This window comes from Gigantopelta aegis, chromosome 14, assembly GCF_016097555.1.
Source record: "Gigantopelta aegis isolate Gae_Host chromosome 14, Gae_host_genome, whole genome shotgun sequence".
Classification (NCBI taxonomy): domain Eukaryota; kingdom Metazoa; phylum Mollusca; class Gastropoda; order Neomphalida; family Peltospiridae; genus Gigantopelta; species Gigantopelta aegis.
In genome coordinates, this window is record NC_054712.1 from 450,671 (window position 1) to 462,952 (window position 12,282).

The 12,282-nt window shown below is 37.0% G+C and overlaps 1 protein-coding gene across 2 annotated transcripts in view; it reads right to left on the reverse strand.

Annotated features, from left to right (window-relative positions):
• LOC121389483 overlaps positions 1-12,282 on the reverse strand; it is a 28,251-nt gene that overhangs the window by 15,372 nt on the left and 597 nt on the right. Inside the window, exon 1 of one of the 2 annotated variants that reach the window (XM_041521132.1) lies at positions 3,581-3,691. The exons of the other annotated variant lie outside the window; for it this stretch is intronic. The gene's annotated coding sequence lies outside the window, so the exon portion shown is untranslated. Of the gene's footprint in view, positions 1-3,580; positions 3,692-12,282 lie in introns of those variants that run through there. 2 annotated transcript variants of the gene reach the window in all.

The following is a 12,282-nucleotide window of genomic DNA, read 5'->3' on the forward strand; positions in this document are numbered from 1 at the left end:
CTTTTTCATACTATGAAATATATTACAAATTATTTATTTCTAAGCGACTGCTTTCTAAACTGCACACAAAAATAGTACCAAAAAAATTATTATTTCCAAAACACTTTTACTTTCTTTGTTAAGTAAAACCAAACTGAAATTATTTTTAAAAAATTTAAAAAAAAAGAGTTTTTTGTAGGAGAATGGGAATGAATGAATGAATGTTTAACGACACCCCAGCACCAAAAATACATCGGCTATTGGGTGTCAAACTATGGTAATGGGAAAAAGGAGAATGGGACAAACTATAGATGTAAACACACAATGATGATTATAAATCGAGTTGAAATACATGCATATCTGCGCCATTGGCGTAGACAGGATTTTATATGAACCCCCTCCCCCAATATAAAATCCTGACTACGCCAATGGCGCAGATATGCATGTATATGCAGGTAACCCATATGGGAGGGGGGGGGGGGGGGCACACTATGTATGATTTTATAAAATTTAATAGTTTATAAAAAAGGTTTAATTGGGGTGGCATGACCTCGTGCCCCCCCCCCCCCCCCCCGCCCGCCACTGATCAGCGCTTTCCCAAATCAAATAAAATCAGTTTATTCATAAGTACATACACAGCACCTTAAAATTATATTACACCCATAGCATGTCTTGTTTGGAAATGGGGCAGGTCTCCAAGCTTTAAATAATTTTTAAATGTTTTGGAATGTATGGTTTAGCGTTACAGGGGAGGGTGTCTAATTTTGACACAAATATTTGAACGGCCCCTTAGGTTGTATCCATTTTCCTTCTTGGGTTTGTAATTTTTTGTTATTAAAATATAAATTAAAGTTTGTTTTGTTTAACGACACCACTAGAGCACATTGATTTATTAATCATCGGCTATTTGATGTCAAACATTTGGTAATTTCGACATATAGTCTCAAGAGAGGAAACACGCTACATTTTTCCATTAGTACCAAGGGATCTTTTATGCACCATCCTACAGACAGGATAGCACATACCACGGCCTTTGATATACCAGTCGTGGTGCACTGTCTGGGACGAGAAATAGCCCAATGTACCCACCGATGAGGATCGATCCCAGACCGACCGCGTATCAAGCAAGCGCTTTACCACTGGTCTAAAATATTCATAATTAAATAATTTTAAAAAATTGATTTATGTGTACTTTGTATTCTGGGACTAATGCAGCCTAATCACTGTTAACCAGCCAAAAAGAAGAGAAAAGAATGTTGGACGTCTTCCCCACATCCGATATTAAAATTTCCACTTCTATGGAATATTAGTTTCCCTTATGGGGCTTCTTTGTCGGTGGTTCGGACGCTTGCATAGTACCTATTCTGGAAAGTCAGCTGTACCGAGATGACGTTTAGAGGGAATTTCCTTGATGACGTCACCGAGAAACACCCCCATCTTTTCTATCTCCACTTAATGAGAGTTCCCATTTTTGTTTACGACAAATATCGTAAATCATGACACACTAAGAGAACTTTACGATACCTTCGAAAATCTGTCGTATCTTAAATCTACGACATTCGTATTTTGCTCTTAATTAGCTACGATATGTCGTAGCTAAGATGACGTCGAAAATACGTGCCCTGTTTATGTCTTACACACGTGTAACTACATACATTTACCATGCTTAAACACCTGTTTATGTCTTACACACGTGTAACTACATACATTTACCATGCTTAAACACCTGTTTATGTCTTACACACGTGTAACTACATACATTTACAATGCTTGAACACCTGTTTATGTCTTACACACGTGTAACTACATACATTTACAATGCTTAAACACCTGTTTATGTCTTACACAGGTGTAACTACATACATTTACCATGCTTAAACACCAGCGTTTAAGAAAAACCAAACAGGCTTCGTATATTCGGTCCATAATGTTTTGTGGCCATAATTTAAGGTATATAATCTTTAAATTAAAACAAATAATCATCAAGCAACTTTGAGATCGCCCCTTTAATGACAAACGGGACAGTAATGACCGCCCCCTACCCCCCCCCCCCCCGTCCTCCCGCCCAACGGCTACCGCCCACCGTGTCCATACCGTACATACCGTGTGAGTTGCCATGGCGTGCATTGTGTCGACATTGCTCTAAATTATGTTAGTTTATTTCACGTGTTACCTCGGGTGAAAATATTAAAGTGTAAAATATGTCCACTCCGTCAGTTTAGTGTCTGTGACTGTGTGGGTGAAATATGTAGCCTAACTACTCTGGAACGTCCGTGGGGCAGACGGCTCGTAACAACTAATGGGTTATACGACGAGAATCGAGTTATAAGAGCGCTCAGACTAGCAACTGGACAGTCGTAGAACTCGTGACAGCAGAAGGTTGGTCAACTTAGTCGTGGCAGTTGGAAGATTGAACCTAGCATAAGCAAATTAAAGAGATTGTCCTGATTTTGCTGCCATTACAAGATGTTGTCGACTTATGCTAGGCCGATGTTGTAAACAAGAAACACATATTTAAAGTGTAATTCTAGTAGCTAAAAAGACCTTATTATCAAGGTCAGACTACCAACTGTCATGACGAAGTTGGCCAACTCGCCGATCTTACAAATTCTATGTGGTCCAGTTGCTAGTGTGAATGCTCTTACAACTCGAAGTGTCCGTCAGTCTGGGATCGATGCCGTCGGTAGGCTCATTGGTCTGTGTCTCGTTCCAGCCAGTGCACCACGACTGGTATACCAAAGGCCGTGGTATGTGCTATCCTGTCTGTGGGATGGTGCATATAAAATCTCACTTGCTATTAATGGAAAAATGTAGCAGGTTTTCTCTTTAAGACTATATGTCAAAATTACCAAATGTAGCCGATTAGTAAACCAATGTGCTCTAGTAATGTCGTTAATCAAAACAAACTTCTTTTTTATCTTACAACTCGATTCTCGTCGTAAACAACTCGTACGACCGAGCGCACCAGTCTAAGGTCGGAAGTTGCGGAAATCACAACACAACTGTCGAGTTGGCCAACTTAGTCGTGACAGTTGGTAGTCTGAGATTGATAATAAGGTCTTTTTAGCCACCAGAATTACACTGTAAATATTGTGTCTTGTTTACATCATCAGTGTCTCTATATCCAGCGTGTTTCTGATCTAATATTCCTAGTGGCTTAAACGTCTTTTTATTTCCTAATATACATTTGTTATTTTACGTACGAAATCATTTGGAAAAACTAAAAGAATCTAATTCGGACTTGTACAAACATTAGAACGACCAGAAACACATTGAATAAACGAAAACGTAAATGTAGGTTTTAATGTCCTACTTTATATATATAAGAAAAAAAACTCTGGTTTCTAACCCCCTACTAGAGACTGTGGCCCCCGCACTAGAGGTGTGTCTTTCTTCAGATATCGTTCCTACAGGCCTACATACATACATATATACAGACAGACAGACAGACTGTACATACATACTGTACATACATACAGACTATACATAAATACAGACTACGCATACATACATACATACATACAGACTATACACACCGACAGACAGACAGACAATAAGACAAGCACACATTATTGGGTAAGAAATGTCGCTTTATACTTACATTTTGAAATGAACAGAACGCATTTGCTAATCGAGACCGACTTTCACAGAGAGCTATGGCGACTTGGTGCGACTAGTCCATGCAAATGACCCCACCCCTCACTGATCGCAGCCCGTTTTAAGTTTGTGCAACCACGGTTATAAAGTAGGAGTGCTTTTGAAGCGGAGCTATGAAATACCAATAAAACGGCGCCGATCTCCTATTCGCTCACACCGTTAAGCCAGCCATTTGTATTCCGAACGTTTTGATACCAGCCACGGGAAATCATGTTCGCGAAATAAAGCGACGTTATGTTGATTTTGAAAACACTTCGACCTTTTCCCACGAGACGAGCGCTTGTTTGTATTGTAAGAAACATTTCATAACAGACGGGCGGACCCACACAAGTCTACAGAGTGGGGCACCCAGCTTTATTTCTAAGGTTTGTATGCATACATTTCGTCGTTGAACTAAGTAAAACTCGTATCTGAATTTTTTTATGTTTTACAGGAGACGAAAAAAACTGTTTTGGCACAATCTAATTCAGTGTAACAAATGGTTCTTAAGATCAATAACTTTATGAATAAAGTCATTTTAAACTGATGAATAGTATTTATCAATAACTGAATTTGAATTACAGAAATGTAATTTACGAGTATTTCACTGTGAAAATCTGAATTAAACTTTACGTACTAGTTTTTCATATTAATAATTTCTTCATTTAGTATGACCAGTAGACCTACATTGTTTTTCAAATTACCCTGATACTTAAATCTAGCCATGTAAGGTGTATCATATTATAAACACTGCCAGTCTCAATTGTGTCCTGGGCCCTGTTCCACAACATAATCTTAGTGCTAAGATCACCTTAGGTGAATAACTATATTATATACTTGAGGTGATCTTAACGCTAAGATCGCTTCATGGAACGAGGCCCTGAATCAGAATACTTGCCATGTGTACTTGGACTCAGTTTTAACTGTTAAGCCGCGCACATGGCCAGGTGCCCTTTGCTGGACCAGAAATTCCTCATTAAAATTAATAAAATAAACATGTCTTGCCCAATCAGTCAGGGACCAACAACATAAAGGTTGTTCAGTTTATCTGACTGTTAATCTGCTGTTGGTAAAACACCCCACTGAAAGTGACCTGCAGGTACGTATGCAGGACTTTATGCGTGGGCGGGGACCTACACTGTTGTAAGCGATGTTTAGAGAACACTTCTCCGGACAATATTTTGTTTTTAAATCGCTTAAATCAGGAGCAGTTCAACAAAGCTTCCTGTCCACCCCCACCCAACACACTTTCTTGACAAGGCTGCAACATGTAAGGGTCAAATTTTACAACTGTATTTTCTAGAAATGACGATTTGTAATATTCATTAGTACTGTCTGCTACATTCAAGAATGTGGCACAATAATGAATTTATTTTTAAAAGTGACCAAAGAAAACATTTTCTCTAGCGATTGCTTAACAGATGGTTACAGTAAATGTCTTTGTGAAACTGGCCCCGGGTTACCAATAGATTAGGTGTGTCAACGTTTTAATAAACCTTGTATATTAGATCTTAAAGGTTACATGGTAGGTTTCCTATAGGGTGGCTGTCTGCCACTTTTTAGGGTGTATAACAATATAATGTGTAAACAAATTGTTCATTGTCCATTTAACTAACAAGAATATTCATCAATGGTTTAGAAAATGTGTCTTTTAAGAGATTATCCACAAATATTTTCAAAGTAATACAGTTCGTTTTAGCGGAACATACTTGTCTCATGGAATAAACTAAAATGTTTAAAATCTGGGACATGTTTCATATGTTCAACATTTACTTCATCCCAAGGTCACTGGGATTCACGTGAAATGAAGCCCTTAGGTTTAAAAACAGGAACATTCGCCGCATTTAAGTCTATTGGCATGAATTCGAATACTATTTTAATAGAACTGTTCCCTGGGCTAACAAATGACATCTTATTTACTGTGTAACTGGAGGAAATTTTATAACAAGATATTTCAAAAGAACTTTAAATAAAGATGCATCATCATGTTTGCTCTCTTTACATAAATAACAATAACAATGAAATAAAATAAAATAAACAAATAAACCTACATATTAATCGATACCATACATTTGCGTATATAATAACTCGATATTGTGAAACCTGTGCAGTGGCTTCCCAAAGAATCCTTTACCTAAAAATTGAAATTTTACATGAAGTAAACATCAGCTATCCATTAAAATAACGCAGTTATATCTATAGGCGTCGGGTGTACCTCCTCCCCTTTCCTCAACTATGAAACAGCTAGATGTCTTGAATATATATATATATATATATATATATATATATATATATATATATATATATATATATATATAAGCATTGCCCTTCATCATTTAAAATTAAAATTAATAACTGTTCCTCCTGTCCTACATATTGGTATTGAAACATGTGTTGCCTTGTCATTGAATGATACTGCATGTATGTTTTTTGCTGCTATCCTAACTTGGATAGTGATTTCCTAGAAATTTGGCAAGGCATGGTAGACCAAACACATTTGGGGCATTTTCACCATTTTCGGGGCACTTGTTTTTCATTAAAAATACACAAAAATTAATTGAAATAAACATTAATGTAATTTATGTGCTTGCTTTAATAAATGAATGGCAAAAGATATAAAAGGCATATTTTATTAATTAATAATACCTTTTTGGGTGTTTTATAAAGGCAATTTTAGAATTAATTACTAAAAAAGGCATGGTGCTGATTAAGGCAAGATGGTGCTAGACTATTGAGGCATGGTGCTGCACCATGCTAAAACAAGCTAGGGAAAACACTACTGGACTTTTCCTCTTTATTATAAGTCGATGTATAGATACTTTTTTTTTAGCTTCTTAATGCAAGTCTCAGACTTAATTTTAGATAAACACTTATTTTCTCCAAGATGTTTTTTTGTTTTGTTTGTATTTAAGCTTGGACCTTAAATACGGAAATACCTGGTGGGCCTACACTTCTTTTCTGGTATGATAGCATTTCCTTGACCACCAGTTGAATACATATTATGTACATATATACAATATAGACAATTTGGTCACTAAAAATTTACCTTTACCCGATAGAAAAGGTTGAAATATGATGAGGATAAAAATAATCAGTTGGTAGATACGAGGTTTTCATAACAGATAAACAGCTGTTTTCAAATAAGTGTTTTACTTATTTGACATTTTCCATACTTTCCATTGCCTGGACATGTATAAGGTTTTGACAACAAAAAGACAATAGATTCTGAAAGAATAAAAAAGTGAAAATCACCAAAACTGCACACACGAGGTTTTCTTAGTTCAGCGACGATTTAATATTTGCTTAACAACAACAACAACAACAACCAAAAATAAGTTTGTTTTGTTCAACGAAACCATTAAAGCATATTGATGTATTAATCATCGGCTACTGGATGTGAAATATATGGCAATTTTGACATATAATGTTAGAGAGGAAACCCGCTACATTTTCCATTAGTAGCAAGGGATCTTTAATATGCACCATCCCAGAGACACACATCACGCGACCTTTCATATACCAGTCGTGGTGCACTGGCTGGAACGAGAAATAGCCCAATGAGCTCACTGACGGGGATCGATCCTAGACTGACAGTGCATCAGGCGAGCGTTTTACCACTTGGGTACGTTCCGCCATGAACAACAAAAGAAAGGAAAATGATAATTTAGTTCTACTTCAATTTATTCAACATGATTCACTTTCTGTCCCATTAGTTTTTGTCCGTTACAATAATTATCAATAACGTGAATATTTTAGGCCCATTTTGACAGTATATACTATTTACCGAGCTAATTATATCATGAAAACGTATAATATAAGCTATATACCTATAGTATATGCTATATACATTTATTACACCGCGGTGACGGAGATACCCGTGAGAGATTTTTCATATCCCACAATGTGAGATATGCTTTTTGAGAGGTCATGACCTCCGATCACTTTTCGCACCCTTGTTTTGGCTTTGTACATAATAAATGTAGCATATCTTACCGTAATTTCACTTGAAAGCCATATTTAGTAAAAGGTACAATGTTTTAATCACAAGATTTTCTTCAAACACATTCAGGTGTGTTGTTAAAAAAAAAAAAAATCAATAGCAATTTTGCACTGAAATTTTTCCAGCATTCTTAAAACAGAAACGTCATGTACCCAATTTATAGTTATTGTAAGGAGATGCAAAGTGACGTCATTGGAATACCGACGTCATTCAAATTCAAAACTAATTATTTCAATTCCTATGTATTTGTGTGCTTTTTAGTATACACATGCTTTACAATTTACAGCTGTTTACTACTAGTGTGTGTTATTTGTTTTAATTAGTTTTATTTTTGGGATGGAGGGACTCTATGACATTGCGAAAGCATAAATACTTTAATAGTATAAAAAGAGTGCATAGGCAAAGAAGGGTTATGCCCTCTGAATCACTCCGCTGTTTTGTTTACGTTCAGTGTCCTGTTTAGTGAGACAAAAAATATATTTGGCGACTCAAATTAATAATGTAGTGCGTTGTAATAAATAGAATACTATACTCGTTTAGTATTCTCTATATAATATACGTTAAATATACGCTATATACCTATAATATACGTTATATACCTATAATATACGTTATATACATATAATATACGCTATATACCTATAATATACGCTATATACCTATAATATACGTCATATACATATAATATACGCTGTATACGTGTGATATACACTATATAACTATAATATACGTTAAATATACGCTATATACCTATAATATACGCTATACACCTGCAATATACGCTATATACCTATATGTTATATACCTATTTTATACGCTATATATCTGTAATATACGATATATACCTATAATATACGTTATATACCTATAATATACGCTATATACCTATAATATTCGCTATATACATATAATATACGCTATATACCTATTATATACGCTATATACCTATAATATACGTTAAATATACGCTATATACCTGTAATATACGTTATATACCTATAATATACGCTATATACCTATAATATTCGTTATATACCTCAAATATACGCTTTATAACTATAATGTACGTTAAATATACGTTATATACCTATAATATGCGTTACATACCTAAAATATACGCTATATACCTAATATATACGCTATATACCTATTATATACGCTATATACCTATAATATACGTTACATATAAGCTATATACCTATAATATACGTTATATATCTTATACGCTATATACCTATAATATACACTATATACCTACAATATAAGTTATATACCTATAATATACATGATATACCTACAAATACGCTACATATATACGCTATATACCTATAATATACGTTATATGTCTACAATATACGCTACATACCTATAATATATGCTACATATCTATAATATACGTTATATACCTATAATATACGCTATATACCGATTATATACGTTAAATATACGCTATATACCTATAATATACGTTATATACCTATATTATATGCTATATACCTATTAAATACGCTATATATCTATAATAAACGTTAAATATACGTCATATACCTATAATATACGTTATATGCCTATACTGTATGTTATACACCTGTCATATACACTATATACCTGTAATATACGCTATATACCTGTAATTTACGCTATATACCTATAATATTCGCTATATACCTATAATATACGCTATATACCTATTATATACGCCATATACCTATAATATACCTTAAATATACGCTATATACCTGTAATATACGTTATATACCTATAATATACGCTATATACCTAAAATATACGCTATATACCTATTATATACGCTATATACCTATAATATACGTTAAATATAAGCTATACACCTATAATAAACGTTATATACCTGCTATACGCTATATACCTATAATATACGCTATATACCTATAATATACACTATATACCTGTAATATACGTCATATGCCTATAATATACATTATATACGTACAATACACGCTATATATATACGCTATATACCTATACTATACGTTATATATCTACAATATACGCTACATACCTATAATATATGCTACATACCTATAATATACGTTAAATATACGTCATATACCTATAATATACGTTATATACCTATAATATATGCTCTATGCCTATAACATACGCTCTATACCTATAATATACGTTAAATATACGCTATATACCTATAATATACGCTATATACCTATAATATACGCTATATACCTATAAAATACGTTATATATCTATAATATACGTTATATACCTGCAATATACGCTATATACCTTTTGTATACGTTATATACCTGCAATATACGCTATATACCTATAGTATACGTTATATACCTGCAATATACCTATAGTATACGTTATATAACTATAATATACGTTATATACCTGCTATATACGTTAAATATACACGTTTCTTTTGTGAGTCAGTATATGTCATTTACGTTACTCATAAGTGTTATGCTTTGTGAATGTGTGAAACGTTTACACCGCTTTGGAAATAATGTATTCGCTCTTGACTGTATAAAGGCGTCACCCGGGCGAAACGATTAGACGGGTCTATAAAGTTAACAGGCGATCATAGAAACATCGCACAGATGAAACCCTTACATCTACAGTGATTTGTTATTCGTACTTTATATTAAATTAAGGTTAGATCATGCGATCCTGGATGTACGATATTGTTAAAAGTTTGATTGTTTTATTTAACATTAGAGGTCATTGATTTATCACTCGTCGGCTACTGGATGTCAAATATTTGATAATTCTGATATAGTCTTAGGGGAAACCCGCTTAGTTTTCCATCAGCAGCAAGGTATCTTTTATATACACGTTCGCATAAACAGGACATCACAGATACCACGACCTTTGAGATACCAGTCGTGGAAAACTGGTTGGGACTGGACCACACGTCAGGCGATCGTTCTACCCACTGAGCTAGATCACGTGCCCCACTCTGTTTCTGCCCTTGTTTGACCAAATGTTTGACATCCAGTAGGCGATGACTAATAAATTAGTGTGCTCTAGTGGTGTCATTAAACAAAACGAACTTTAACTTTCAACTCTGACCAGGATTTAGGTTAGTGGATTAGTTTAAGAAAAAACCCGTTTCTTCCACATAAGTTACATGCTGCCAGTCACTGCCAGGAAAGGCAGGGCGAGATCTAGGTCACTGATAGAGCGCTCGACTGAGGTGAGAGAAGAAGGCAGGGCTAGATCTAGGTCACTGATAGAGCGCTCGTCTGAGGTGAGAGAAGGTAGGGCGAGATCTAGGTCACTGATAGAGCGCTCGTCTGAGGTGAGAGAAGAAGGCAGGGCTAGATCTAGGTCACTGATAGAGCGCTCGTCTGAGGTGAGAGAAGAAGGCAGGGCTAGATCTAGGTCACTGATAGAGCGCTCGTCTGAGGTGAGAGAAGAAGGCAGGGCTAGATCTAGGTCACTGATAGAGCGCTCGTCTGAGGTGAGAGAAGAAGGCAGGGCTAGATCTAGGTCACTGATAGAGCGCTCGTCTGAGGTGAGAGAAGAAGGCAGGGCTAGATCTAGGTCACTGATAGAGAGCTCGTCTGAGGTGAGAGAAGAAGGCAGGGCTAGATCTAGGTCACTGATAGAGCGCTCGTCTGAGGTGCGAGAAGAAGGCAGGGCTAGATCTAGGTCACTGATAGAGCGCTCGTCTGAGGTGAGAGAAGAAGGCAGGGCTAGATCTAGGTCACTGATAGAGCGCTCGTCTGAGGTGCGAGAAGGTAGGGCGAGATCTAGGTCACTGATAGAGCGCTCGTCTGAGGTGTGAGAAGGTAGGGCGAGATCTAGGTCACTGATAGAGCGCTCGTCTGAGGTGTGAGAAGAAGGCAGGGCTAGATCTAGGTCACTGATAGAGCGCTCGTCTGAGGTGCGAGAAGAAGGCAGGGCTAGATCTAGGTCCTTTTTTTCTGATAGAGCGCTCGTCTGAGGTGAGAGAAGAAGGCAGGGCTAGATCTAGGTCCTGATAGAGCGCTCGTCTGAGGTGCGAGAAGGTAGGGCGAGATCTAGGTCACTGATAGAGCGCTCGTCTGAGGTGAGAGAAGAAGGCAGGGGTAGATCTAGGTCACTGATAGAGCGCTCGTCTGAGGTGCGAGAAGGTAGGGCGAGATCTAGGTCACTGATAGAGCGCTCGTCTGAGGTGAGAGTAAGAGCTATGGTCTAGTCACTGATAGAGCGCTCGTCTGAGGTGCGAGAAGACAGAAGCAGGGCTAGATCTAGGTCACTGATAGAGCGCTCGTCTGAGGTGAGAGAAGAAGGCAGGGCTAGATCTAGTTCACTGATAGAGCGCTCGTCTGAGGTGCGAAGAAGGTAGGGCTAGATCTAGGTCACTGATAGAGCGCTCGTCTGAGGTGCGAGAAGAAGGCAGGGCTAGATCTAGGTCACTGATAGAGCGCTCGTCCTGAGGTGAGAGAAGAAGGCAGGGCTAGATCTAGTCACTGATAGAGCGCTCGTCTGAGGTGAGAGAAGGCAGGGCTAGGGTCACTTGAGATCTCGAGTCAGGGCTGATAGAGAGCGCTCGTCTGAGGTGAGAGAAGAAGGCAGGGCTAGATCTAGGTCACTGATAGAGCGCTCGTCTGGGTGAGAGAAGAAGGCAGGGCTAGATCTAGGTCACTGATAGAGCGCTCGTCTGAGGTCCTTGAGGT